This window comes from Triticum urartu, chromosome 4, assembly GCF_003073215.2.
Source record: "Triticum urartu cultivar G1812 chromosome 4, Tu2.1, whole genome shotgun sequence".
Taxonomy (NCBI): Eukaryota; Viridiplantae; Streptophyta; class Magnoliopsida; order Poales; family Poaceae; genus Triticum; species Triticum urartu.
The window spans coordinates 547,291,539-547,308,669 of record NC_053025.1 but is presented as its reverse complement, the minus strand read 5'-3'; positions in this window follow the sequence as shown (position 1 = coordinate 547,308,669).

The following is a 17,131-nucleotide window of genomic DNA, read 5'->3' as shown; positions in this document are numbered from 1 at the left end:
AGAAGGCCAGCGGATCAGTCGCGCCGCCGTAGCGCGGCGGCGTCGTTGGCTTGAACTTGTCCGGCCACCGTACCCGTTGCAGGGCTGGGGCCAGGGCTCGGAGCCCCCTGGCCCCCATGCTGGCGCCGGCGGCCGGAGCGGGCGATGCGCTACTCATCGCGAGGCAGGTCGTGGCGGTGGCGGAAGGGAAAACTCCAGTGCACCCCTACCTGGCGCGCCAAATGTCGGATTTCGGGTTCCGGCAGACCCTTGAGGTTCGAACACTGGGGTGCGCGCGGAGATTTCGCCTTCTACCTACCTGCACCCCTCTGCCTCGCTAAGATCTAAGCTATGGAAAGAACAGCACAAGAGACACAGGGTTTATACTGGTTCGGGCCACCGTTGTGGTGTAATACCCTACTCCAGTGTGTGGTGTGGTGGATTGCCTCTTGGGCTGATGATGATGAGCAATACAAGGAAGAACAGCCTCGCGGGGGTCTGTTCTTGGCTGGGGGGATGAACTGCTAGGAGGAGTTCAGTCACCCTTCTCTCTCTCTCTCTCTCTCTCTCTTCTCGATTCTCTCTCTGATTCGATTGTGATCCGGTCTCTTGATTACCATCCCCCTACCCTGTGGGTGGCTAGTCCTATTTATAGGCAAAGGCCCTGGGCCTCTTCCCAAATATTGAGCGGGAAGGGCGCCAACAATTGGCCATTTTGAAGGGGAACATCTGGTACACTTATCTTAACTAAAGTTGGTCCTCGCCTGCCAAAGGCTCTGGTGGTGACGCTGGCTTGGGCTCCACAATGACTTCCTCCCTGCCGTTGGACTGGTCTTGGTCTCGTTGCACCGAAACGGGTGCCTTTGCTTGATGCTTTCGCCTGCGCTTGCTCCCTTTGCACCAAAGAGGAAAGGAGGACATTGTGCGGCTAGCGCCCGCCTGGCGCCTTTGGTCGTCATGGCTTGCGTCACGGGCACCTCGTGAGGTACCCCACCTTGATCTCTCCGCCTCCTCGCAAGCCAGCCTGATGAGGCCGTGCCTGAGGAAGCTCCATGTTGTCCGCCCCGCGAGGCTTGGCCCCTCGCGAGGGTCTTGGGTCTGTGTTGATGAAGATGGGCCGTGCTGGGCCCCTCCTCGAACCACGTCGCAGGCCGCAGGCAGGCAAGTCTAGGGACCCCCGTTCCCAGAACGCCGACACGGTGGTCCAGAAGGTTCAGTCCGCCAAGAGCGGACTGACTGAAGCTTGTACTAGCCTTTTGATAGGCTTTGAGGTAAGTAAAGAATGTGTAAATAATAGTACCGCATAGACAGTAGCCCCTGATGCTCTGTTTGGCGTTCGGGAAGAAAAGCCGAATAGAGGATCAAATAGAATTCGCAGGAGTCTAACAAAAATGAGTCAATATGCATATGCAGGCTTCCCTGCTTGCGTCCGCCGCACTGACTGCGGAAGTGGACACGTTGAAGTAGAGCCTCGAGCGGTCCGAGCAAGAGCTCAGGCGTGCCAAGAAGCAGCTCGAGGACAATGAAGTTAAGAAATACCTTGTTTTTTAAATATATATAAAAAGGTGCAATTGCAAAGAATGACAGGATTATCGTGGCTATTGTAGGGGCCACGTCTGAAGTGGCGACCCTTAAGCAAGCGCTGGTCGAGGCCGAGAGGAGGGCGGCCTCGGAGCGCACCGAGCGGGAGAAGTATGAGGCCGAGGTTGGCAAGGTGCGGCAAGAGCTCCAGGCTCTCATGGAGAAACATGAGAGTTTGGAGCTTGACTCAAAGACGCGAGCGTCCGAGCTCGCGGTGGCTATTGAAAATGCCAAGTCTGCCAAGGCCGAATCCCAGAAGACCCTCCAGGAGTTGGATGAGGTGAAGAAGATAGCAGAGGGTAAGGCATTCTTTATGCAAAGCAAACACATAAATGTGAGTTACTTGTTACTTACCCGAATCCGGAGCTCTCCAGGAGCGTTCGCAGATCTTCCCCGGAGTGTGTCCGATGCCGCCGCATTCTATCGAGCCGAGGAGGGCAGCTCGACAGAGAAGGTGTTCTGGTCTCAGTATGCTGAGGCCGGACACCCCGTGCCCCTGAGCGACCAGCTGAAGCAAGTGGTCGAGCTCCACAAGGTGGCCGAACAGGCCATGAAGGGCCTCATTGTTCGGCTGTGGCCTGGAGGGGCTCTGCCTGGGAGCTATTTCGGGCTGGTGCGGCGGCTGGTGGAGGCCTGTCCAAGGCTCGAAGTCATCAAGCGCTCTGTCTGCATTGAAGGTGCCCGTAGGTCCCTTGCCCATGCTAAGGTGCACTGGGGCAAGCTGGATGCTGAGAAGCTTGTGAAGGACGTGCCACCGCTGGGGAAAGAGCATCGCAAGCCCGAGAATTACTATAAGGATGTTTTGAAGGGTGCCCGCCTTGTGGCGGATGAATGTTTTAGGGATGTAATTTTTGAGTGAAACTTGCTCGTTTTGTCCTGTGCGCTGAAAACTTGTTCATATGCGCTAAGCAATTCTATTGGAATTTAAAATATTACCTTCCGTGCAGCTGTTTATCAATTCTGAGAGATGGCGAGTCGTCGGCTTCTGCCCCCGTGCCGCTAGTGCTGGGGTGTTCGGGGATAAACCTGAGCGCTCTTTTTCCCATGTTTGGGTCCTTCGAGGGAGGCGCTCAGCCCAACGAACAAGGCAATCGGACTATAATGCGTGAACACTCTCACTTAGCCATAGAATTCTATAATTTTAAATTTCGGCAAAGCCCCTGGTATTCGGAAGACCGAGTTCGGGGCGCTATCCACGCCTTGGCCGGACAGAGCCGGCTCCTCGCCCTAAGCGGCATAAGTCTTTAGGGACTTGAAAAATCTCTCGAACAGCGACCAACTCTCGCTTCATCATGACAGTCAATTTTAGCTTTCTCCACTGAGGTGCTCGACCCAGCTCAACTGGGGCACAATCGCAGTGGTTCTCCTAGTGCTACCTTAGCCGATATAGCGGAACGTAAGGCACCAAAACATAGGAGCTGGGCAAACCCAACTATTGACCCAAGACATGATTCGGAGCCGATGCATATAATGCTATAAATTCGGGGTGCCGCACTTGTTAAAGTGTTTGGACTTCTCACACCATATTGAGGGGTACTAAAGCCCCTGGTGTATTTTGGCCGTACCAACGTGTACGGGTGCAACATGCCATTAAGGAACATGTATAAAGAAAAAAGGTAATGCAAAAATAGACGAAAGCTATGCATTGTTTATTAAAAAGGGCTGCGATCAAAGCAGAACGATACAAATAATGCGATAAGTGGAAGGTTGGACTAGTTAACATGTCCGTTCCAGGGGCAAGCTGCGGAATAGTATGCGGAGCAGGTATACTGCTCGTGATAGAGACCACCTGGGAGTTCCGTACTGCGGCGTGGCTTGTCTGCTTTCCTGGTTCTTGCATCGTTTGTGCGGCAATTGAACTGCCGAACAGGCCTTCCGAAGGATGGAGTCCTGAAAGTAAGAGAAAATTAAAAAAAATCGGCAGCCCCTGGTACGGTTTAAGCCGTATTTTTGGGCGTGCCGTGATGGTGCCCCTCCCCCTGTACCCATGGTATCTCTAGAGCATAGTTATGTACGCGAAGTACTGGCGTCGCCTTTTTGCGAGGGTTGGGGTTGGGGCCGCATTGCTACGCCTGCTCGGATCGTGCCAGGCGATCTTGTTGTAGGTTACTCCGGGCGCGCTTGACGGTGTCCGGTCGTTTAGTGGCCGGACTGGAGAACTGCTTGGAGAGGTTGCTTTATACTTCCGCTGCAAGGGCCGCCGTGTGCTCCTCCATTCGGAGGGAGCGTTCGGTGTTTCCATTGACCGTAATTACTCCTCGGGGGCCTGGCATCTTGAGCTTAAGGTATGCATAGTGCGGTACCGCATTGAACTTAGCGAATGCGGTTCGCCCGAGCAGTGCGTGATAACCACTGCGAAACGGGATTATGTCGAAGATTAACTCCTCGCTTCGGAAATTATCCGGAGATCCGAAGACCACTTCAAGTGTGACTGAGCCTGTACAGTTGGCCTTTACACCTGGTATTACGCCTTTAAAGGTCGTTTTGGTGGGCTTAATCCTCGAGGGATCTATGCCCATTTTCCGCACTGTATCCTAGTAAAGCAGGTTCAGGCTGCTGCCGCCGTCCATAAGGACTCTAGTGAGATGAAATCCGTCAATAATTGGGTCTAGGACCAATGTGGCGAATCCGCCATGACGGATGCTAGTGGGATGGTCCCTTCGATCAAAGGTGATCGGGAAGGAGGACCATGGGTTGAACTTTGGGGCGACTGGCTCTACCGCGTATATGTCCCTTAACGCGCGCTTCCGCTCCCTTTGGGGACGTGGGTTGCGTATATCATGTTCACCGTCCGCACTTGTGGGGGAAAACCCTTCTGTCCACTGTTGTTCGGCGGCCGGGGCTCCTCGTTGTCATCGCTATACAACCCCTTGTCTTCATTTTCAGTGTTTAACTTGCCTGCCTGCTTGAACACCCAACAATCCCTGTTGGTGTGATTGGCTGGCTTTTCGGGGGTGCCATGTATATGGCACAAGCGGTCGAGTATTCGGTCCAAACTGGATGGGCCCCTAGGATTCCTTTTGAATGGCTTTTTCCGCTGACTGGATTTAGAGCCTCTGAATCCGGCATTAACTGACGTATCCTCATCATTGTCGCCGTTAATGCGGCGCTTCTGCTTGTTGCGACGCGACTTGCCACTACTGTCCCTGGTGTTCGAATTACCAGGGTTCTTGGTCATATTGTTGCTACGAGCAAGCCGGCTTTCTTCTTCCGTGCAAAAGTGGGTCATGAGAGTCGTGAGTGCTGCCATAGATTTTGGCTTTTCCTGTCCAAGGTGCCGGGCCAGCCACTCGTCACGGATATTATGCTTGAAGGCTGCTAGGGCCTCAGCGTCTGGACAGTCGACTATTTGATTTTTCTTTGGTAGGAACCGTGTCCAGAATTGCCTGGCCGATTCCTCTAGCTGCTGAATTACGTGACTTAGGTCGTCGACGTCTGGGGGTCGCACATAAGTGCCCTGGAAATTGTCGAGGAATGCGGCTTCCAGGTCCTCCCAACAACTGATTGATCCTGTTGGCAAGCTGTTAAGCCAATGCCGAGCTGGTCCTTTAAGCTTGAGTGGGAGGTATTTGATGGCGTGGAAATCGTCGCCGCGGGCCATGTGGATATGAAGGAGATAATCCTCGATCCATACCGCAGGATCTGTTGTGCCATCATATGATTCGATGTTCACGGGTTTGAAACCCTCGGGGATTTGATGATCCATTATTTCGTTTGTAAAGCATAGTGGGTGTGCGGCGCCTCTGTACTGGGCGATATCATGACGTAGCTCCAATGAGCTTTGTCTACTGTGTTCGGCCCTGCCGAATTTGTGGCCGGCGTGACGGTTACCGTCTCGAGCCGTGGGGCACCCACGCGATCCGTAGATCGATCATGTTTGCCTTGCCTTGTCCTCCAACATGTCTCGTAAGTCCGACGCATATTCCCGTGCCTTAGTACGGGGTGCGGCTTGAGTGGAGGGCCGGGAGGCCTCTTTGTTGCGGCCACGAGGTGGCCGGTCGGCCGCATCAAGTGCTTCCTCCTCTAATCAGGGTAGCAACCTGTGCTTTGGGTAGCTCTTGGAGGGGCGTTCAAGTTTATGCTCTTCGGCCGCAAGGACATCAGTCCATCTGTCGACCAACAAATCTTGATCAGCTCTAAGCTGTTGCTATTTTTTCTTGAGGCTTCTTTCCGTGGCCATAAGCCTGCGTTGAAAACGCTCTTGCTCAACGGGATCCTCTGGCACGACGAATTCGTCGTCGTCGAGGCTTGCCTCGTCTTCGGAGGGAGGCATATAATTATCGTCCTTGACCTCTCTGTCTGCCGCTCTCTCATGAGGGCTGGTTTCTCCATCCTCCTGTGCTAAGTCTTGCTGGAGGGGGTTTTCTTCGGCACTTTCCGGAGTATTATTATCTCCCGTGCTGGAATCACCGTATTTGTTTTGGTGGGATTTTGAGTGGCGCCACTGACGCCGGCGCTTAGGCTATTTCTTGGAGGGGTCATCCTCCGCTGTTCCATCGCCATCTCCCTCTTTTGGGGTGTCCACCATGTATATGTCATATGACGAGGTGGCTTTCCAGGGCCTAGTAGGCGCTGGTTCTTCATCATCTCCTTCATCGGCGTCCATACCGTCGATGTCTTCAGAGTCGAAGTCGAGCATGTCGGTTAAGTCGTCGACAGTGGCTACAAAGTGGGTGGTGGGTGGGCTTTGAATTTCTTCATCGTCCGTACCCCAAACTTGCTGACCATTGTCCGGCCAGGGCTCTCCTGATAAAGAGAGAGACTTCAGTGACTTCGGGATATCGCCGAAAGGCGAGTGCTGAAAGATGTCCGCGGCAGTGAACTCCATGATCGGCGCCCAATCGGATTTGATCGGCAGGGGCACGGAGGGTTCGGAGTCCGGAGAAGAGTCCGGCTCCTTGGAGTCACGAGTCTCGCCGAGTATGGGGCTGGTGTTCGGCTCAATCGCCATTGGGGTCGCAGCCCCCGAGGTGGCGTCCAACCGCCCATCCTCGATCGGCGCAGTTGGCTCCGAATTGAGGGTCGGAGCTGATGCGGGTGCGGCCTCCAGGGCACTGTTCGGCGGCAGAGCTAGATCATGCTCATCGTGACAGTGTGGCGCGCTCGGCAGTGGCTCGAATCCGTCGAAGATCAAGTCCCCGTGGATGTGAGCCGTGTAGTTTAAACTTCCAAACCTGACCTGACGGCCAGGGGCATAGCTTTCGATCTGCTCCAGACGGCCGAGCGAATCGGCCCGCAGTGCGAAGCCGCCGAAGACGAAGATCTGTCTGGGGAGGAAGGTCTCACCCTGGACTACATCACTATTGATGATCGTAGGAGCCATCGAGCCTGGCGGCAACGACACAGAGGAACTCTCAATGAAAGCACCAATGTCGGTGTCAAAACCGGCGGATCTCGGGTAGGGGGTCCCGAACTGTGCGTCTAGGCCGGATGGTAACAGGAGGCAAGGGACACGAAGTTTTACCCAGGTTCGGGCCCTCTCGATGGAGGTAAAACCCTACGTCCTGCTTGATTAATATTGATGATATGGGTAGTACAAGAGTAGATCTACCACGAGATCAAAGAGGCTAAACCCTAGAAGCTAGCCTATGGTATGATTGTTGATGTGTATGTTGTCCTACGGACTAAAACCCTCCGGTTTATATAGACATCGGATAGGGTTAGGGTTACATAGAGTCGGTTACAATGGTAGGAGATTTACATATCTGTATCGCCAAGCTTGCCTTCCACGCCAAGGAAAGTCCCTCCCGGACACGGGACGAAGTCTTCAATCTTGTATCTTCATAGTCCAGGAGTCCGGCTCAAGGTATAGTCCGGCTATCCGAACACCCCCTAATCCAGGACTCCCTCAGAGACCAAGCCATCGACCATGTCATATGCTAGTCTAGTTGGCTGCACGTCCACACAACCCTTTCGACTAGGGACCTTTTAGGACAGTCATCATATAATGCATAGTCCCACAAACAAGTCACGCACTTGCTGATACACATCATTGATAATGTCCAAGGACTATCTTTATTCATAAACACATAGGAAATATCATCATACATGATTGCCTCTAGGGCATATCTCCAACAGAATGAAACTAACCCAGACTGACGTTGTTTTCAGCAAAACTACCATGGTGTTGTTTTTGTGCAGAAATAAAAGTTCATGGATTGGAATGAAATTTTTTGGAGAATTATTTCAGAACAAAAGAAAAATACTAGAGCCAAGAACCACCGGAGGGAGGCCCCTGGGTGAGCACTGTCGGGAAACGTTGCATGGAAAACAAAAAAATTCTACGCACACGCAAGATCTATCCATGGAGATGCATAGCAACGAGAGGGGACAGTGTGTCTACGTACCCTCGTGGACCGTAAGCGGAAGCGTTTAGTAACGCGGTTGATGTAGTTGAACTTCTTCGTGATCCAACCGATCGAGTACCAAACATATGGCACGTTCAGCACACGTTCAGCTCGGTGACGTCCTCCGCCTTCTTAATCCAGCAAGACAGTGAGGTAGTGGTTGAGTTCCGGCAGCGTGACGGCGTGGTGACGGCGATGGTGAAGTGATCTCCACAGGGCTTCACCTAAGCACTACGAAAATATGTACGGGGGTGTAAACAGTGGAGGGGGGTGCCGCACACGGCTATGACAATGTTCTATTGTGCTAGGCGCCCCTCCCACATATATATTGGCGGGGGAGGAGGAAGCAGCCAAGAGGCACCCGGAGTAGGCCGAATCCTACTTGGGGTCCCTTCCCAAGTGGCACCCCCCTTACTTATATAAGTGTGGGAGGAAGGAAGGAGGAGTTGCCCCCCCCTTTTCCTTTCTATCCTGAGGAGGGAAAGGCAGGAGGGGCCACCCCTCCTCTTTCGTTCCCCTAGGGCTGGACAACCATGTAGAGGGGCGCACCAGCCCCTAATTCGGCCGATCTGTCCCCTCCTTTGGCCCATTAGGCCCATACACTTATCGGGGGTGTCTGGAACCCCTTCGGTGACCCGATGACTACCCGGTACACTCTAGAACACTTCTGGTGTCTGAATACCATCGTCCTATATATCAATCTTTACCTCTCGACCATTTCTAGACTCCTCGTCATGTCCATGATCTCATTCAGGACTCCAAACAACATTCAACCACCAAATCATATAACTCATATAGCACTATATTGTCAACGAACGTTAAGCGTGCGGACCCTACGGGTTCAAGAACTATGTAGACATGACCGAGACACCTCTTTGGTCTATAACCAATAGCGGAACCTGGATGCCCATATTGGCTCCTACATATTCTACGAAGATCTTTATCGATCGAACCTTATGACAACATACGTAATTCCCTTTTGCCCATCGGTATGTTACTTGCCCGAGATTCGATCGTCGGTATCTTCATACCTAGTTCAATCTTGTTACCGACAAGTCTCTTTACTCGTTTCGTAATACATCATCTTTCAACTAACTCATTATCACTTTGCTTGCAAGGCTTCTTATGATGTGTATTACCGAGAGGGCCTAGAGATACCTCTCCTATACTCGGAGTGACAAATTCTAATATCGATCTATGCCAACTCAACAAAAACCTTCGTAGATACCTGTAGAGCATCTTTATGATCACCTAGTTATGTTGTGACGTTTGATAGCACACAAGGTATTCCTCTGGTATCCGGGAGTTGCATAATCTCATAGTCGAAGGAATATGTATGTGTCTGAATGATCAATATGCTAAGCTAATAGATGGGTCTTGTCCATCACATAATTCTCCTAATGATGCGATCCCATTATCAAATGACAACACATGTCTATTGTTAGGAAACCTTAACCATCTTTGATCAACGAGCTAGTCTAGTAGAGGCTTACTAGGGACACGATAGTTGCTTATGTATTCACACATGTATTTTGTTGGGGAACGTAGTAATTTCAAAAAAATTCCTACGCACACGCAAGATCATGGTGATGCATAGTGATATGTCTCCGTCGTATCTACTTTTCCAAACACTTTTGCCCTTGTTTTGGACTCTAACTTGCATGATTTGAATGGAACTAACCTGGTCTGATGCTGTTTTCAGCAGAATTACCATGGTGTTATTTATGTGCAGAAACAAACGTTCTCGGAATGATCTGAAACTTCACGGAGCAACTTTCTGGAAAATATAAAAAATACCTGCAAAAGATGAAGGCCAGGGGCCCACCACCTCTCCACGAGGGTGGGGCGCGCTTGCCCCCCTAGGGCGCGCCCCCTACCTCGTGGGCCCCCTGGTGCCTCTCCGACTCCAACTCCAACTCTATATATTGTGTTTCGGGGAGAAAAAAATCAGAGAAGAATTCATCGCGTTTTATGATACGGGGCCGCCGCCAAGCCCTAAAACCTCTCAGGAGGGCTGATCTGGAGTCCGTTCGGGGCTCCAGAGAGGGGAATCCGTCGCCATCGACATCATAAACCATCCTCCATCACCAATTTCATGATGCTCACCGCCGTGCGTGAGTAATTCCATCGTAGGCTTGCTGGACGGTGATGGGTTGGATGGGATCTATCATGTAATTGAGTTAGTTTTGTTAGGGTTTGATCCCTAGTGTCCACTATGTTCTGAGATTGATGTTGCTATGACTTTGCTATGCTTAATGCTTGTCACTAGGGCCCGAGTGCCATGATTTCAGATCTGAACCTATTATGTTTTCATCAATATATGAGTGTTCTTGATCCTATCTTGCAAGTCTATAGTCACCTATTATGTGTTATGATCCGTTAACTCCGAAGTGACAATAATCGGGATACTTACCGGTGATGACTGTAGTTTGAGGAGTTCATGTATTCACTATGTGTTAATGCTTTGTTCCGGTACTCTATTAAAAGGAGGCCTTAATATCACTTAGTTTCTGTAAGGACCCCGCTGCCACGGGAGGGTAGGACAAAAGATGTCATGCAAGTTCTTTTCCATAAGCACGTATGACTATATTCGGAATACATGCCAACATTATATCAATGAACTGGAGCTAGTTCTGTGTCACCCTAGATTATGACTGTTACATGATGAACCGCATCCGGCATAATTCTCCATCACTGATCCATTGCCTACGAGCTTTCCATATATTGTTCTTCGCTTTTTTACTTTCCTGTTGCTATTGCTATCATCACTACAAAATACCAAAAACATTACTTTTACTACTGTTACCTTTTGCTACTGTTACCACTACTATCATATTATTTGCTACTAAACACTTTGCTGCAGATATTAAGTTTCCAGGGGTGGTTGAATTGACAACTCAGCTGCTAATACTTGAGAGTATTCTTTGGCTCCCCTTGTGTCGAATCAATAAATTTGGGTTGAATACTTTACCCTCAAAAACTGTTGCGATCCCCTATACTTGCGGGTTATCAAGACTATTTTCTGGCGCCGTTGCCGGGGAGCATAGCTCTATTCTTTGAGTCACTTGGGATTTATATCTACTAATCATTATGAAGAACTTGAAAGATCCAAGAACCAAGATTTATCCCTCAACTACGAGGGGAGGTAAGGAACTGCCATCTAGCTCTGCACTTGATTCACCTTCTGTTTTGAGTAAGCTTGCGACACCTACACCTGCTTCTGCTATTTGTTCTGATATGTCACATGTTATTGATGATGCCACTTCTGCTATGCATGATACTTATGATGAAACTACTTCCATGCCTGATACTACTGTGCCACTTAGTGATTTTCTTGATGAACAAATTGCTAGGGCTAGAGAGATTGAAAATATTGAATCTGATAATACTGATGAAAGTGATGATGAAGAATCACTTGTTATTCCTGAGGGTTATGTTTTTGATCAAGAAGCTTCTTTAGCTATTTTAGCTTGCAAATATAGAAACGAACTTAAGAGGTTATTAGCTAAATGGAACAAGCAATCTCTAAATGCTAGAATGAAACCTGACCCTGCTTTTGCTACTTCACCTATCTATGTTACTGATAAGGATTATGAATTCTCTGTTGATCCTGATATAATTACTTTGGTTGAGTCTGATCCTTTTCATGGCTATGAATCTGAAACTATCGTGGCACATCTTACTAAATTAAATGATATAGCCACCCTGTTCACTAAAGATGAGAGAACTCGTCACTTTTATATCCTTAAAATATTCCCGTTCTCATTAAAGGGTGATGGTAAGATATGGTTTAATTCTCTTGATCCTGGTTGTGTGCATAGTCCCCAGGATATGATTTATTACTTCTCTACTAAATATTTCCCTGCTCATAAGAAACAAGCTGCTTTAAGGGATATATATAATTTTGTGCAAATTGAAGAAGAGAGTCTCCCACAAGCTTGGGGGAGGCTTCTCCAATTACTTAATGCTTTGCTGATCATCCCCTGAAGAAAAATGAAATACTTGATATCTTTTATAATGGACTAACCGATGCTTCCAGAGATTACCTGGATAGTTGTGCTGGTTCTGTTTTCAGGGAAAGAACACCGGATGAAGCTGAAATTCTATTGAATAATATGTTGACAAATGAAAATAATTGGACACCTCTGGAGCCAATTCCTGAGCCAATTCCTAAACCAACTCCGAAGAAGAGGGGTATTCTATTTCTCAGTCCTGAAGATATGCAAGAGGCAAAGAAATCTATGAAAGAAAAGGGTATTAAAGCTGAAGATGTTAAGAATTTACCTCCTATTGAAGAAATACACGGTCTTAATTTACCACCTGTTGAAGAAACATATGATCTTGATCCATCACCTATTGAAGAAACTCATGGTCTTGATAACCCAACACAGGTAGTAAAGGTAAATTCTCTCTATAGATATGATAAAGCTGAAATCCCATTTACTAAATTTGCTAGCCCATGCTTAGATGAGTTTGATAAATTTATGGCTAAGCAAGAAGACTTTAATACTTATTTTGGTAGACAATTGAAATACAATTCAAATATGCTTGAACACTTGGGTGATTATATGGCTAATGTCAAAGGTGAACTTAAACTTATTAGTTATTAGTAAACATGCTTCTATGGTTACCACTCAAGTAGAACAAGTACTTAAAGCTCAAAATGATTTGCTCAATGAATTGAATAGTAAGAATAATGATTGTGCTGTTAGAGTGGCTACTAGAACTGGTAGAATGACTCAGGAACCTTTGTATCCTGAAGGCCACCCTAAGAGAATTGAGCAAGATTCTCAGAGAAATAATGTAGATGCACCTAGTCCTTCTAAAAGGAAGAAAAAGAAAAATGATAGGACTTTGCATGCTTCTAGTGAACCTATTCTATTACTGAAACACCTGAGAATCCAAATGATATTTCTATTTCTGATGCTGAAACACAGTCTGGTAATGAACCTGAAACTAGTAATAATGTTACTGATAATGTTCATGATGATGCTCAACCTAGTAATGATAATGATGTAGAAATTGAACCTGCTGTTGATCTTGATAACCCACAATCAAAGAATCAACGTTGTGATAAGAAAGACTTTGTTGCTAGGAAACATGGCAAAGAAAGAGAGCCTTGGGTTTAGAAACCCATGCCTTTTCCCCCCAAACCATCCAAGAAAAAGGATGATGAGGATTTTGAGCGCTTTGTTGAAATGATTAGACCTATCTTTTTGCGTATGCGATTAATTGATATGCTTAAAATGAATCCTTATGCCAAATACATGAAAGAAATTGTTAGTAACAAAAGAAAGATATCGGAAGCTGAAATTTCCACCATGCTTGCTAATTATACTTTTAAGGGTGGAATACCAAAGAAACTTGGAGATCCTGGTGTACCCACTATACCATGCTCTATCAAAAGAAACTACGTTAAAACTGCTTTATGTGATCTTGGAGCCGGTGTTAGTGTTATGCCTCTCTCTTTATATCATAGACTTGATTTGAATAAGTTGACACCTACTGAAATATCTTTGCAAATGGTTGATAAATCAACTGCTATACCTGTCGGTATTTGTGAGGATGTGCCCGTTGTGGTTGCAAACATTACTATTTTAACGGACTTTGTTATTCTTGATATTCCCGAGGACGATAGTATGTCTATTATTCTTGGAAGACCCTTTTTGAATACTGTAGGGGTTGTTATTGATTGCACTAAAGGCAATGTCACTTTTCATGTTAATGGTAATGAGCACACGGTACACTTTCCGAGGAAACAACCTCAAGTTCATAGTATCAACTCTATTGGAAAAATTCCATCGATTATATTTGGAGGTTTTGAATTTCCTCTTCCTACTGTCAAGATGAAATATAATATTCTTATTATTGGGGATGTGCATATCCCCGTTGAGGTAACATAGTGTTATTTGAAATTTCTCTCGTTCCATGTTATTCGGAATGAGTTTGTTAACAAGACTTGATCAACCTTGTTAGTGGATTCCTTTTGATTATCATGAGATGGATGAAACTAGAGAGCACAACCTTCTGTACCCCACTTTTACTTTCTGTTATTTATATTAAATAAAATAAAAATAAATATTTTTCTATCTGTTATCTGATTATCCGTGCAATATAAAAATACCCCGAAAATAAAAGTTCTCCAAATGCCCTAAAATTTAAATATGATTTTTTCTAGAATATTTGAGAATATTTGGCACTAAGAACACAGCAGGGGGGTCAACCACCTGCCCACGAGGGTGGAGGGCGCGCCCCCTGCCTCATGGGCCCACGGTGGCCCTCCTCCACTTATTCCTGCACCCACACACTTCCTCCTCCTCCTAGAAACACGAATATCCAGCTCAAGCACAAGTTCTAGCTCATTTTGCTGCCATTTTCGATCTCCTTGCTCAAAGCACCTCTCACAAAACTGCTTGGGGAGATTGTTCCTTGGTATGTGACTCCTCCATTGGTCCAATTAGTTTTTGTTCTAGTGCTTTATTCATTGCAAATTTTTGTTGCTTAGGTGACCCTGTTCTTGAGCTTGCATGTCAAATTCATATGGTCAAAAGTAGTTTTGATGCATGATATAGGCCCTAGGCACTTGTAGGAGTAGTTGCTATCAATATTATTGAGTTTGGTTTACTTTTATTTTGAAGTTACTAAAAATTTTCAGAATTTTTCAGAGGAAGAAAAATGCTTAGGAAAATGTTCCAAGGTGGTTCCTCAAGGAAGCAAGGACCCAGGCTTGCAATGCGTGATGCTGATGAAGAGCCACCAAGAGACGCTCCAATGCGTCCTTGTGAGTGGCCTTCTGAAAATTTTATGGATCGAGCAGGAATTAAGGAAGAATTCAACGCATATTTGCGTAACGCCGATCTTGTGAGCTTCGAGGAAGAGAAGTGCAGCCAGTATCACAACCTCACCAGTTCCTTTGTGAGGAGGTTTAAATTTTCAACTTCACGTAATTCTCCAACTGTCCTGTTTGATCTTTATGAAAATTCTTATACTATGGACTTAGAGGATTTTACCACTGCTTGCAAACTTCCACAATGGGGTAGTATAAGGGATCCTCGCAAATCTGAATTTAGAGATTTTCTTGCTAGCATAACCATGGGGGAATCTAGAGATATAACTGATACGTCTCCAACGTATCTATAATTTTTGATTACTCCATGCTATATTATCTACTGTTTTGGACAGTATTGGGCTTTATTATCCACTTTTATATTATTTTTGGGACTAACTTATTAACTGGAGGCCCAGCCCAGAATTGCTGTTTTTTGCCTGTTTTAGGGTTTCGAAGAAAAGGAATATCAAACGGAGTCCAAACGGAATGAAACCTTCGGGAACATGATTTTTAGGAAGATTATGATCCGGGAAACTTGGACCCTACGTCAACTAAAGAAACAAGAGGCCACGAGGTAGGGGGCGCGCCTACCCCCCAGGCGTGCCCTCCACCCTCGTGGGCCCCCTGTTGCTCCACCGACGCACTCCTTCCTCCTATATATATATATCCACGTACCCCCAAACAATCAGATACAGAGCCAAAACCCTAATTCCACCGCCGTAACTTTCTGTATCCACGAGATCCCATCTTGGGGCCTGTTCCGGAGCTCCGCCGGAGGGGGCATCGATCACGGAGGGCTTCTACATCAACACCATAGCCTCTCCGATGAAGTGTGAGTAGTTTACCTCAGACCTACGAGTCCATAGATAGTAGCTAGATGTCTTCTTCTCTCTTTTTGGATCTCAATACAATGTTCTCCCCCTCTCTTGTGGATAACTATTCGATGTAATCTTCTTTTTGCGGTGTGTTTGTTGAGACCGATGAATTGTGGGTTTATGATCAAGTATATCTATGAATAATATTTGAATCTTCTCTGAATTCTTTTATGTATGATTGGTTATCTTTGTAAGTCTCTTTGAATTATCAGTTTGGTTTGGCCTACTAGATTGATCTTTCTTGCAATGGGAGAAGTGCTTAGCTTTGGGTTCAATCTTGCGGTGTCCTTTCCCAGTGACAGTAGGGGCAGCAAGGCACGTATTGTATTGTTGCCATCGAGGATAACAAGATGGGGTTTTCTTCATATTGCATGAGTCTATCCCTCTACATCATGTCATCTTGCTTAAGGCGTTACTCTGTTCTTTACTTAATACTCTAGATGCATGCTGGATAGCGGTCGATGAATGGAGTAATAGTAGTAGATGCAGGCAGGAGTCGGTCTATTTGTCTCGGACGTGATGCCTATATACATGATCATACCTAGATATTCTCATAACTATGCTCAATTCTGTCAATTGCTCAACAGTAATTTGTACACCCACCGTAGAATACTTATGCTCTCGAGAGAAGCCACTAGTGAAACCTATGGCCCCGGGTCTATCTTTATCATATTAATCTCCTACTACTTAGTTATTTCCTTTGCTATTTACTTTGCCTTTATTTTACTTTGCATCTTTATCATAAAAATACCAAAAATGTTATCTTATCATATCTATCAGATCTCACTCTCGTAAGTGGCCTTATAGGGATTGAAAACCCCTATTTGCGTTGGTTGCGAGGATTTATTTGTTTTGTGCAGGTACAAGGGACTCCCGCGTAGCGTCCTACTAGATTGATACCTTGGTTCTCAAAAACTGAGGGAAATACTTACGCTACTTTGCTGCATCATCCCTTCCTCTTCGGGGAAAACCAACACAGTGCTCAAGAGGTAGCAAGAAGGATTTCTGGCGCCATTGCCGGGGAGATTGTGGGAGTCCTGGATTAGGGGGTCTCCGGACAGCCGGACTATCTCCATTGGCCGGACTGTTAGACTATGAAGATACAAGATTGAAGACTTTGTCTCGTGTCCGGATGGGACTCTACTTGGCGTGGAAGGCAAGCTAGGCAATACGTATATGGATATCTCCTCCTTTGTAACCGACCTTGTGTAAACCCTAACCCTCTCCGGTGTCTATATAAACCGAAGGGTTTTAGTCCGTAGGACAACGATCACAACACACAATCATACCATAGGCTAGCTTCTAGGGTTTAGCCTCTCCGATCTCATGGTAAATCTACTCTTGTAACACCCATATCATCAATATCAATCAAGCAGGACGTAGGGTTTTACCGCCATCAAGAGGGCCCGAACCTGGGTAAAACTTCGTGTCCCTTGCCTCCTGTTACCATCCGGCCTAGACGCACAGTTCGGGACCCCCTACCCGAGATCCGCCGGTTTTGACACCGACATTGGTACTTT